This window comes from Esox lucius, chromosome 17 (assembly GCF_011004845.1).
Source record: "Esox lucius isolate fEsoLuc1 chromosome 17, fEsoLuc1.pri, whole genome shotgun sequence".
NCBI classification, from domain to species: Eukaryota; Metazoa; Chordata; class Actinopteri; order Esociformes; family Esocidae; genus Esox; species Esox lucius.
In genome coordinates this window covers 11,682,973-11,695,188 of record NC_047585.1, presented here as the reverse complement: position 1 = coordinate 11,695,188, position 12,216 = coordinate 11,682,973, and positions in this window count along the sequence as shown.

Genomic DNA, 12,216 nt, shown 5'->3' with positions numbered 1-12,216 from the left:
TCATTGTTCTGTTTTTAGGAAATTGGCTCCAATCAAGCGCATACCATAGGGTATGGCATGGCGTTGCAAAATATAGTGACAGCCTTCCTTCTTCAAGATCCCTTTTACCCAGTACACATCTACCACTCTACCACCACCAAAGCACCCCCAGACCATCACATTGCCTCCACCATGCTCAACAATGTCACAGTTGTAGTTCAGGACCCGAAGCACAGAGCCATTAAAGGTAAACATACCTTTATATGCGTAAGAACAAAACAACAAAGGAGAGGCAATAACTTAGAACTTATGGCACAAACAATGTTCCAAACAATGGTGGTCACTGAGAAGAAACTTAAATAGGATACCCAATAAAAGGCAACACAGGGCAGCTGCCTCTAATTGCAGACAACCAAAAACAAAGACATCCCTGCTGTCTGGCCCTGCCTGGCACCTCTAGGCAAATGTAGAGATGCCTAGAGGCTTCTCATCCCTAAGAGAAGCACTTGGAGGTGTCAGAAGAGGTCGATGAGGTGCTCACCTCACTTGTGGGGGCTCTGTAATGAGCCCCCACAGCAGTGGGACCAGGGGGATGGAGGAGACCCGTGCGTCCTGTACCTGCCTGCCAGTCCCCAGGCCGGTACCTCCCTTGACGATTCCTGGCACTTAGCCTCCCACCCGGAGGTGTTTCACGAAGGGTCCCTTCTGCTACCACCAGAAAGGTGGGACGACAAGCCACTGCCACCACCACCACCAGAGTGGTACAATGAGGGGACCCCAGTGGGACAGCGAGCCGCTTCCCCCGACCTTTACCCTGGTCCTGTTGCTCCTTCGGATGCTCCTGGTCCCAAGGCGGGGCCGCCGCTTCCTCCTGTTGCTGATCCGGCTTCGGCGCCCTGTCCTGCCTCGGTGGTGGAGCCTCCCTCTGCTTGGGTGCCGAACCACAACAGTTTTCAGCTGTGCTAACATGATTGCAAAAAGGTTTTCTAATGATCAATTAGCCTTTTAAAATGTTAAACTTGTATTAGAAAATACAACATGCTACTGGAAAACACGACTGATGGTTGCTGATAATGGGCCTATGTATGCCTCTGTAAACATTTCATTAAAAATCTGCCTTTTTAGGTACACCTGAAAATACATACTGTTTCCCGCTTCTGTGTCAGGGGTCATGATACATTCCGAAGGACATACAGTTATATAGTTCTCTTCCTGGCTAATTATGTGTAACCAACCTGCCCTTTCTAGAACATAGTTTACCAGACATGACCTCATCAGTTACCTCGTCGTAACACATAATTCCAATAAAACTCATTATACAGGTTGTAACTTACTTATAAGATACATGATCATTGCAGTTTCAATTACATTCATGGTACATGTTAGCAATAATTACAAGGGATGTGGTGTATGGCCATTCTTTGGCTCAACGCATCAGCAAAATAACACAAACCCCTGAGATCATTAACCGGTTACCAAACCAATTAGCAGTAAAAAATAAATATGTCATATCTGTGGTGTACTGTCTTATATACCACGTCTATCAGCCAATCAGCATTAAAGATTCAAACCACCCAGTTTAGGGGGAACATACCATGATGTTTATTATGCATGAAGATCCTCCTTGGTAAAATTAGTTATTATGTTTTATTAAGTCCTTTTGGAACATAAGATATTCAAAGATGTTTTACTTTTGTTATTCACTGTTTAAAGTATATTGTATCCCATGTAAGAAATGTAGCCGTCTTTAGGTCCAGTCAGTAAACATAGAGTCCCAAGTCTCCTGTCCTTGAGTCCAATGCATCACAAGTCCTTATGGCTAAATCAGTTCTGTGAAGTCTGAGTCATCAATGGTGAAGTCAAAAGGCTGTTCCAGATCTGGTGCTCGTGCCCACCCACCCTCTACCTTCTTGTTTCTGTTTCTTTTAGCAGGGGATTAGTAATCTGTACCGTGCTCATTGCCATAGGTATTGCTATTATAATATGACAGTGTTAATGTTGTTATTTATAGTATTGTATACACAATCATGAATGGCAGTGAATTACCCCAAAGGAACTGAACCTAATGCCAAGATATTGTATGTGTATTGTTGTGCGTTTTTCTCAAGCAAATAGTTCAACCAAAATGAGGTGTTTCCTGTGTGAACTGGAGAATATGGCAAGCATTAATAAGCAATGCAACATGTTGATTGGTCAGTGTGGCAAAGCCCTTGTCACACTAACAGTATTTTAATTAATCAAAACCTTTTTACCCAACTGCCAGGTATTACACTCCTATTTCATACTATTACATTGCAAATATATTCCTGACACCCCCCAGACTTACAGCGTTATAGCTCCAAGACTAAGGTTTACAATTGTTCAAACAGAGCCCCTAACATCAAATCAGCTAAACTAGTACCCAAGACATTTGAAGCTACAGTAAGTACAGAACTTGCACTTTAAGAGATGCGTGAACACGAAACAAAAGCTTCGACACACATAAACACCATCTGGTGAGTTTGTTGAGGCTGCACCTTGACAGGATGAATTAGTCTGAAAAACTGTCAGATACATGGAAGAAAATTAGATTTCCCCACCTTGTAATGAAAGCTGACAGAGTGTAATGAAAAACCATTGGATCTTGAAAACACTTGAGATGAACTGTAAAACTCTGCCTGTGAAGAAAGTTCTTCCTGCATGTTGATCTAATTGTTTGATCTCTCTGTTTTCAATATCTCATGATATCTTTGCCATATCACCTAAATTGGATGTTCACCGAAATTCACTTTAGTATGTGGGGAGTTTGATCTTATTCTGGTTGTTTTGTGTTCTTCTCATCGGCCATAAGCAGTTTAGTTTGTAGTGAGGCAGCTCCTTTTCTCTCTCAGCTCTGACCCACAGCACAATGGGATTATCATGCTCAGGGCCAAGGCATAGCGGCTGGAATTTTAATATCAAAGTATACCTCTCTGCCTATACCTGACACCTCTTCTTCTTCATGTTGCTCACGCTTGACTGGACTGAGGCTATTCAGCCTGTGTATTGCCCAACACAGCCTTGAAGCTGCTGTGCCCAGTCACTCACTCGCAGTGTACTCTAGCTACCGTATTGTGTTCCTGCCTTCAAAGGATTCTCTCTACCTGCCCTGGACAACCCCTCTCCTCACAAACACTAATGATGGATTCAGGAGAAAGTAAGTGACAGCTGATTATGCAGGGCCCCACTCCATGAGTCTTCCCTCTCCATAACGCATAATAATGTGTGGATCTACTCAACCAGCTTACTCAATCGAGCCCTTCCAGGATGTCACTGTGGAGCAGGATTATTTTTAAATAAATGAAAGAATAATTAAAATTGTAATATCTGATTATAACAACTTTCTGCACACACCATTCCAACCCTGAAAACATACTTAATTAGAAATGCTTTGGTCATGTTTAATAGAAATCTGGAACATCGAGCAGTTAGGTAAAGATACCTTCTCTTATTGAGCATTTCCTGGTCAAAAGGATAGCGACGTGATTGGAACCCGCTGTAATCGAGGTTTCAAATGATTGTGTTTTTGATTCTTGTAGCCAATTTGCAGAGAATAAATTATTTACATTTCATGTGGTTAATTTTTCAGTGTACATATGATTTATAAATAAGTTCCAGCCCCCCGAACATCCGCTCAAGAATTAAAATGTCTCACGACTGATGTCAGATTAAGGACCCGTGCTGTGGTGGTTTCTCTCCTTGTGTCCAAATATATGGTTGTCTGTCAGTCTGGCATTAGTGCCGGCCTGTCTGTTTCTGTTTTTTCAGAGACTTTCTTCACTCCCCCACTACATTATCCCAATGCTTTGGGGTCAACTGCAAGGGTCTGCTGTAATTTGAAAAGGAAATTATCTTTTGTGATACTTACCAAGACAGATTGAAGGTGGGTGAGAAGGATGGAGAGGACGAATAGGGCACAAAAAAAAGAAAGTAACTTCCTTTCCTTGCAACCTGTGAACAGGTTAATGGGAGAGAGACTTGGAATGAGCTGATACCTATCAGGATGAGGTGAGAGGTAGAAAGAGACACACTGAAAATGACATTCTGATGGATTTCTAACTGCCTTTTTTCTTCCTTGGCCCCATTTCTCGATGCGTGTGCATTTCTTTTTTTCTGGCCTGTAAATAGCTTCTTGTGGAGAGAGTACATTTTGGTCTAACGGTCAAGTAACCGTAGCATAAGGTGAGTTCAGTCCGATAAGACGGTTAATGACTTACAAGACAAGTTGATGACTCAGGCAAAATTAAAGATTCATTTCTAAAGTTCCCCTTCGGTGAGGTCAAGGGCCTGTCATTTAAAAGATTGTGGAAGACTGGCGACGGATGGAACAGAAATGTACCTCATTAAGTTCTCTCACCATTTTCAGTCAAAGAAAGGTTGTTTATGTCTCCTGACATCACTGACATGGTCAGTCAAGCTGATGTCTATTAAATGGAGACTGAAATCACAGGGATGTAATGCAATTTGAAGGTAGAGCCCGGCGCTGGTTCTACCCGGCTGAACACTGCAGTGTGCACCGCGCCTTCCCTCCCATGCAGACCAGCCTCTCCTTACATAATGGCAGGGATCTGAGAGAAGATATCTGCTCGTGCTTTTGATGTAATTTGCAGCGATAGCATGTGTCCACATTTCAAACAAAATCGACTCTGGGAGCAGATTATATCACCTCTCCGCAGTTCATTTTCAAAAGGCTTTTTTATTAGATGGGTGAAACGAGAGATTCAACTTTAAAGGGGAAGATAAGGTCCAGAGGAACGTTGGCGCTTGCAGAATGTGCAATTTGTTTCTAGCTTATTTGATTATTTGACTGATTATTTTCACCACTTAAATGACACTGAACATCTTGAACTGCTTGTAAAGCACTTCAGGCATCTCAGCGAGCTATCATAACTACGTGGCATTACAGTACATATAAGAAAAGCGGGCCTTGACGCACTAAAACGATTTATCAACGTTAATAAAGAGGAGCTCGCCACGGTCTCCACAACCATAATGATTTAAGATGCTTAGCCCACTGAGGTATTAGGGAACCTCCTCCAACAGATGTTCCAAACTAATGATCTGTTCTCACATTCTCCCAGAATCCCCGTGTAGCCATCCTGTGGGAGGCTGGTCATCCGTGTCTCATATCATCGGCTCCGTCTCCTGTTCTCCGGTTACCTGGGGCACTCCCCTCCATCTGTACAAGGGAACCTGAAGCACAGAGGCAAGCCCACCAGCTACAAGCTCACCTAACAGTCTGCTCTGTACGCCTACTCAATGCCTTTCATACTCTACATGGGTGAGGAAGAAGTCAGTGCATATTTAGTTCTACTCAACCGTTCACAAATGCAGGGTGTAGTAAATAGAGAAAGTTGCAGTGGAAATAAAAATAGCTGTAGATTATTTGAGGTTTAAACTGCATCAATGTTTTGAGATCAGACCTGAATCCTTAAGGATTTCAGAGATAGATGTGATCATGAATGTAATCAGACAGCTTGATAGTTAATCCTTATGTGCTTAATTAATACGCAATAAAATACTTCAGATGTTAGCTTTACAAAACTTTACAAGGCTTTATTTAATAATTTGGCAGAAATGCAAGCCCAAGTGACTTGTCTCAACTATAGCTCAGTACAAACCCCTAATGCTGTGTGAGTCCTTTTCAAAAGGAATTTAGGATTTGAGCATGAAAAACTAGTTTTCTGCTCTTAACACTACACCCTGCGATGAGCATGTTAGCACATTTAAGTACATTAATATTTTAACAAAGAAGCATTTACAAGAACAGCAAATTGAAACAGCGCACAAAACTTTCCCCAAAAAGCAAGAGAATTTAATTTAAAGGCCGATGCACATTGGAAATAAGGGAGGTTTTCGTTTCCTTTCACAGAATAATGGAATGGTTCTGTTCAAGCCAGTTGTCTAAAAACCCGAGCCGCTGCTCTGCCTAGTGTGTTTAACACAGGCTAACAGACCAGAAGGTTGAATGCTAAAAAGCTGAGCTGCTGCTCTGCCTAGTGTGTTTAACACAGGTTCACAGACCAGAAGGTTGAACGCTACAAACCCGAGCCACTACTCTGCCCAGTGTGTTTAACACAGGCCAACAGACCAGAAGATTGAATGCTAAAAACACTAGCCTATCCTATGCCCTGGCTGAAGGATGTTCAACATCTAAAATAACCCACACAGCCAGACCATGCGACAAGAGCTACAATGGATTAAGATATAGTTGGCTGCTTTTGCGCTGCAGTCGGTGTTACTGTCGTCTTTTCTCTACAGATCACAGGGAATCCGTAAGGTCACTGCCACTGGGCGAAAAAGAGAGCACTGAAGTATTGTTATGACATGGATGTAGAGTGACTTACAGTACGCCATCCCCAAGGGCCAGTGTTTTAGATAACGTGGCGTTGTTGGTGGAGAAAGGAAGTGACGGTAAGGCAAGTGTAAGAGAGTTACTTGACATGCTGAATGGCTGGATGGTGTTACTACCTTAAATTCAGGGTCATCTGGCTCCCCTTAGTCCCAAAGGATGCTTACGTAACATGTTAGAAAGATGTTCCCAAACACAAATACTGGAACATGACAGTGCCCACTTCCATTAGTTCTGACTCTTAGCCCTCCCACTCCCTGACTCCAATCTTTCCTGGCTACAGTAATTAAGATGCAACATAATTTGATTAAAACAATAAACTAGATAATTGGATAATTATGAATATATAGCTAAATGCAGTTACTTTAATAGGTGATTACAGGAAAACATTGTGCTGTGTAACATCTCAGTAAATAATTTGTTTGGAACCAGAAAGACAACATTGTCTCAGAAGTCATTACCAATCAGACATGTCAAGAATGCTATGTTTTATCAATGAAAGTGTTATTGAATAATATGTACAACTCTATAATAATAGAGTTGTACATTATCTACCAATCATGGTTTTCTGAAGGATGAGTCCAATATGATGTCACTATCATCTCTAAGGATCTCTCAAAACCAAGAAGAAATATGCAAAAGGATTTCAAAGAGTTACAGCATATTTCATTTTTTTTCAAACCAAATACATAAGGCGAATCTGTTCTTTCCCTATCAGCCAATCAGGACTGTGTTTATCAATATGTTGAAATTTAATTTCCAACTCCCACACAATCAGACTGAACATTTCAAAGGGATTTAAAAAATATTATAATAGAGTTGTATATTATCTACAAATCATGGTTTACTGAAGGATGAGTCCAATATGACGTCACTATCATCCCTAAGGATCTCTCAAAACAAGTTTGATATGCGTTGTTAAGAAGAAAGGATTTCAAAGATATTTCAGTTTTTTTTTCTCTCAAACCAAATACATGCAGTGAATCTGAGATCCCAATTTCTTTGCAGGCAACTGTTTCTGAATCTGATGATATCCTCTGGGACAGCAGAAGAGAAAAATAAGAACCGCGTGGGTGACCAAAGATAGACCATGTAGGAAGATGCATAGAGAACAGTCTCACCAATTGAAATCCCGCTTGGAAACAACAGAGTAATAATGTGGCAAGCAGAGCGCATGTCATGTGATCATGTTATACTGCCAAAACTGGGCATGTGCAGAGCAAAACTTCTACTTCAAAGAAAAGGGTATTTCATATATTGTAATTTAAAATGTAATTTCACTAACATGGGCAAACTCTTCCACTCTCTAATTTGCGTGAATTAATTAAATCATGTCCTATTCGGCTTTACATTGTTTTCGTTCATTTTAACTCGGACACGTCTGACTTATTCCTCACCAGTTGGTTCAAAACTGAGCGTCTCGGTTTTGAACCATCTGGTATTAACTGTTATAATGCACACTGAAGGTTCACTGTCCAGTATCCAGCCAGTGTCCAGGCACTAGTAGCACTCTCCACTTGCATTGTCTGAGACCAGGTTGTTAGCCATTTTTTAATTTCCCATCAGACTCATGCAAAAGATCAATTCATGTTATTTCCCAGGTAACTCATTAATTAGCTTTGAGGCATGTGAAGCTCAAAGTGAAGGCTTTTTGCCAAGAATTGGATAGCAGTTTATCATTAAAGGAATTCACAGAAGAACAGATGGTTACATTAGGGACTAATGATATTGACACATTTTGTGTGTGTATGTTTATGTGTATGTGTGTGCCTGTGTGTGTGCATACGTCTGTTCAGACAGAGACAAAAAGAGAGAGAGAGACTGATAGACAGAGAGAGAGAAAGAGACACAGAGAGGGAGAGAGAGAGAGCGAAAGTAGACAGAAAGACTGTATAGTCCTGCTCTAGTTTCAAAATGCACCCCAACAGAAAGGTGCTCAGGCACTGCAGGGGTTCTCTTTCATTAAACTCCAGATGAGACCCCCTCACTTCTAGAATGTTTACCTTTGTTCAGACTTCACAGGGAGAGCATTGCAAATCTTTTTTACCCATACATTAAACTACATGCAGGTGTAGTTGCCTTTAAAAATGTCACTTTGTTAATGCAATGCTGACATATAGGCACTGAAAAAAGAAACATGAATGGTATCAATCATTATGCATATCCATAATATATCCTTATTCATTGATTTTTACGCTTGGCATATGATATATTTGGGTTTTTGTGCTGCTTTCATTATAATCCCCACAACTGGCAATTTCATCATGCTGTGAATTATGCTTTGTGCAGGAGAAGCAGACAGAGGAATCTAGTGTTAAGTTACTGCAGGTGTTGTAGCAACAAATGGCAAGAGGCCGCTAGCTTCAAACACTCATAAAAGTGTTAGCTAGCAACAGCTAACCAAGCTATCTTTGAAGGAAGGTACAGTATTTTACTTTGTGTGTGGTGCACTAGTTATTATAGCATCCTGTTTATTTCTTATGAATTAGCTATGATTGCCTATTTGTGACATTGTCCAACTTAAGTAATATAAGTACTGACATTTGATTCATAGAATACCTTAGCTGGATGTAAAATGTCACAGCTAACACTTCAAAATCTTCAATCAAAGATTGTTAATATTATTTACATTAATTAAATCTTAAATCAAAATCTTAAATGATTCAGATTTTCAGCCTGTGGGATCCTAAAGATGGCTTCAACACACCCTATTAAATAGACCATGATAAATACCTTCCATCTCTCAGAATTCACCTTTTCAGCAATGGCTGTATAAAATGTGAATGCTGACTAGAATGGAATAAACAATAAACATAGTTGGAAGCCATTTCAGCAGTGAATCCATTTTAATTACATTCCCACAACGTTACAGAAGTCTTAGGCCCACATTATGTCCATATATCAGGGTTGCACAAGCGCAGTATATTTGGTAAGAGATGGAAAACTATTTCTACACCCCTCTATCATTGGGTTAGGACTTCAGAAGAGGTTTTTCAATACCTTTTCACGTAGGCTGATATTTTTTTTTGCGCCTGATTACTTTCTTAGTCTTTGCTGCTAGCAAGCATACCTTTAACATGATGCTGCCACAATACATAAAAAAACATACATGGTTGACACAACCTGTAGTTTAGAATGTACTTCAGAAAGTTAATGTCGTGCACTATTAATGGCCTTGTTGTACACAGAATCATAATTTTTAGCATAGGCTTCCTTTTTACATTATATTCATATTGGGCTGAAATCCCTGCTACAGTCAAGCTATTTAAAGCAATGGGGAAAAGATAGTGAGAGATTGACAGATACAGTATTTTCTCAGAATGCTTTGCACAAGTTGTAATAGTTATTTGGAATTCTCCAAAGGGGAAAATGGACCAACAGAGCATCTTTAGTAATTATCCTAATTTTAATTTAAAAAAACAAACAAACAAGGGATGCAGTTAAAAAACACAATTGTCCTTATTGATTCATTTTTTGTGTAACAGCCTGCTCAGGTGTGATGGAACTTTTAGCTTGCTTTATGAGGGTACAAATGTGATCTGATTATAATGGCCAAAGAAATCTGGATAGGGAGATGGGGTCTAAAACACTGATTGTAAACTGAAATGTAATTTCTAACTCCCACACAATCAAACTGATTATATTTTTTTTCCCTGCATATATATTGTGCTCGATGGTTATCACTTAATAGACAAAAATTAATTACACACATTTATGGTTTAAAAATAAATATTTTACGTTTTGTATATAAAGTGGCCAGCAAATTAAATTATTTTAGGCTTCCCTGATATTTTAAGTAGCTCTGTTTCATGGGTGGAGTTTTAGAATAAGTTAAGTAGACCACATATCATAAAATATTGATTAAATAATCTCTCACCAATCAATGTCAGAATAATTTATGCTTGCTGATTATTAAAAGACAATGTTGCTTCCCCCTGTTTTCTTGCATCAATTCAACCCCACAGTTTCTGTGAGCAGTCAGAATGGAAATCAGTTTGTAGAACTTATCAATTATTGGTAATTTTTTCCAACCGAGGGAATTACTGTTGGATTGGCATTGCATTTGGCTAGAGCAAGGATTCCAGTTTGCCTGGTAACATTTCCTTCCCCTAAGCCTCCTTCACTGGTGGGGACTCTGTGATTAACGTACAGCTTTGGTGCCTCCACTCAGTGGGGCTAACTCTGTTTAGTTGACTAGGCGATTGTTTGGTCCCGCACACTATTTTTATAATTGAGCAGTAAAAAATCTGATTTGAACTTGTATTGGTTGAAGTTTTAATCATGGAGACCTGTCACATTCATAAGGCAGAAAAAAAGTTTTGAGTGGTCACTCGCAAGTGAATGAAAAAAGAAACAACATAATACATAATTTGATAGGCTATCTTGCCTATGTGCTTGTTGTTCAGAAAGAAAAAAAATGACATTCTGGCCAGTCATGAGCATTGGTATGCAAACTCAGGGACGAGTTTACTTTATCCTGGTTTAGCCTCAAAAAACAGATTACACCTGTGTTTTTATTTCACACAGAGTACAGTTAATCAATCTACTAAATTACATATCTATCCCAGAACAATAAAAGTCTATACGATTTAATTGAATCTTTGTTTAGGCTTGGGTAGGCCTACTTTGTTCATAAAAATTTTTGCTTTTTATGAACAAAGTAGGCCTACCCAGTTGGCAACAAGCACTGCCCTCCACAGTGCTGACTGCAAATCCAAAAACCAGACCCTCGTTAAATAGCGTAGTGGTTAGAGACGCGGGCTCCGGAAAACAACAGGTCCCGCGTTCGCTTCCCGTAACAGTCTGAATGCATTATGCCTGAGGTTCAGGACAGAAAAAACGTTGCTGGCTACAACTTTATGTAGCTATGTAATAGGAAGCCTAAAATAAATGGTTCTGGTGGATACTAGGATTTGTTCAGGATAGACAAACACTTCACAGGCTTCATGATTCTCAGATTTTCTTTTTCAAAATACCACCCCCCCCCCCCCCCCCCCCGGCGCCGGGAGAGGGCGCCGGGAGAGGGCGCCGGGAGAGGGCGCCGGGAGAGGGCGCCGGGAGAGGGCGCCGGGAGAGGGCACCGGCGGATAGACAAACACTTCGCTGGCTACACAATATACTCTTGTCTTTTCACTGTCTGTTATTGTTTTCAGTCTGTTATTGTCACCTATATTGATACAGAAATTATTGTATCAATGAAATTCACTAATGGCTAATAAGCTGTTAAAATGGCAAGTGGCAAAAGCCATAAAGGTTCATAGATGCTATTTGTGGTGGAGGTAAACTTAATAAGAAACGTTACTTAGTTTAACACAATATAATGGCATCTAGCGACATTACTTGCTAATAAGCTTTTAAAACGGCCATTGGCAAAAGTCGTACAGTTCATAGATATTAAGTTTACCTCCACCACAAATAGTAAGAAACGTTTAACACAATGGTTAATGGTGTCTAACAGAATATTCAAACTTGGCGGGATGATAATGTGTGAAAATAATATAATGCGAAGAGGCTATTCTAATGCCTGGCATGCAGTTTGGTGGTGTAGTGGTTAATGACAATGCCTTGTACGTGGGTGACCCAAGTTTGATTCTCAAGAGGGCAGCCATGACTAATGTATTTTATTGCGGGCCAGCTGAACTAGGCTTGCCTGGTTTCTTGTTGCTAATTTGTAGTAATTTACTTAATAGTTCTCAGTTTTTTCACTCAGTGCAGCCTAGCACACACTCTATACAGCCGAGAAGAACTCCTGAATATTGGAGCACAATGCACAGAAAGAGGTTTTGACAACTTCCAACTTCCACCAGAGATCACAAAGATGCTATTCACACTGCCGTATGGAAGTGCCCGGAGGCAGAGTATACATC